The sequence below is a fragment of the Montipora foliosa genome, chromosome 7 (assembly GCF_036669935.1).
Source record: "Montipora foliosa isolate CH-2021 chromosome 7, ASM3666993v2, whole genome shotgun sequence".
In the NCBI taxonomy this organism is placed as follows: domain Eukaryota; kingdom Metazoa; phylum Cnidaria; class Anthozoa; order Scleractinia; family Acroporidae; genus Montipora; species Montipora foliosa.
The window spans coordinates 9,487,057-9,488,549 of record NC_090875.1 but is presented as its reverse complement, the minus strand read 5'-3'; the positions used below and the strand labels follow the sequence as shown (position 1 = coordinate 9,488,549).

At 38.1% G+C, this 1,493-nt stretch overlaps 1 long non-coding RNA gene across 1 annotated transcript in view; it reads left to right on the top strand.

The window, feature by feature from the left end:
• The window catches only part of LOC138010373 (uncharacterized), a 1,872-nt gene extending 848 nt beyond the window's left edge, over positions 1-1,024 (top strand). Inside the window, exon 3 of the long non-coding RNA XR_011124451.1 lies at positions 975-1,024. This is a non-coding gene — a long non-coding RNA (uncharacterized lncRNA). The remainder of the gene's footprint in view (positions 1-974) is intronic.
• The last annotated feature ends 469 nt before the right edge of the window (positions 1,025-1,493 follow it).

The following is a 1,493-nucleotide window of genomic DNA, read 5'->3' as shown; positions in this document are numbered from 1 at the left end:
TAATAAAATTTGCTAACCACTACACAAAAGGAGTAATTTTTCCAATAGCCAATAAACCTTTGGTTTTGTAGATTAATGGTAATGGGTGACATCAGATATTATTTGTATCATTCTGATTGGTTCACATAATCTCTGATATCAGCTCATATGCCATATGACCTTGCATGTATATTGAAACTGATTGTGCCAGTCATTCTGTAAAAATGGAACAGTTCAGGGTTTGTGATCCTGCTTGTTGGTTATGAGAGATTGGTTATTTTCAACTCGGTGCTATGCACTTCATTGGCTATTTACTATCACTAAGTCATGGAAAAATGTTACATGGCCAACCACAGGTGCTCTTCTATCTGGGAAGAATCCATTTCATTTGAAATCAGTTTTAGGTGGCTGTGATCGCAGCACAAACCTTGTAAACAGCGATAGGATCTGGATGACCCTAAATGTGGACCACCTGTTACCGGCTTTTGTTAAATTTACCCTTGTGATAGTAATAAGATACAATAAAGCCCTGTTTACACCAGCAATTCTTATGTGACAATTTTTGTGACAATTAATATTTTCATTTGCTCGTGCAGGAAATTTGGACAATTACCGTCATGTTTTATGTGACCACTGTATTTGCTGAAAAGCTGGCGTATTAGCTTTTATGTGACAAATGAAAGTTTGTCAAATATGAAAAATTGCTTGTGAAGACGACCCGTCACATACATTGTACAATGTGGCAAATTCCGGCCTCTTAGTGAGCGCCATTGGAGAATGACTAGGCAACCTGGCCTTGTTTCTGCTTTATCTCTGCTGTGCAAAGGCATTGTGACCCACTTACATGTAACTGCGAACTGTGCTATCTACATAATCAACTATATTTGCCACATAAAATTGTCACAAAAATAATTGGCTGTGTAAACAGGGCTTAAGTCCATTGAAATGAAAACAAGGGTGACTTAATGTACTATGTAGAATATTTTGTACTGTAGGTCAGGGAGCACTTACGAAAAACAGCGAAAGGAAACCAATCAAAGGGAAAGTCAAAAAGTAAAGTACGGTTCAATTGTACAATCCAAACAGTCAGTCATAATTATATTGAGCAAGCCTTTTTGTCTGGCATCTGATACTCGCCGTCTACAGAGCCAAAGTAGTTGCTTTTGATTGAATGGCAAATCAGTGAGATCTGTCTTATTAAAACATCCTGTGTTCCAGTCTTAAATGATACTGTCCTCAGTAGCATGCCCCGGTATATATTGTATAATTTATATAATTATATGACTGGATTTACAAAAAGCTACCACCTACATGTAATGTTTCGCAGCTATGATTCCAGCTAGGATCAAACTCTACCCCAGCCTCAACAATGCCACTTCTAGACTCCCGTATATTTTACTGGTCCTTGCATGGGGAACCCCCAGGGTCCTGAAGGGTCAAGCTAAGATATTTTCTGACATGCACTAATTAAGTCTGGACAATATAAGAGATGGGTTCTGGGTCATTTCAAAGTT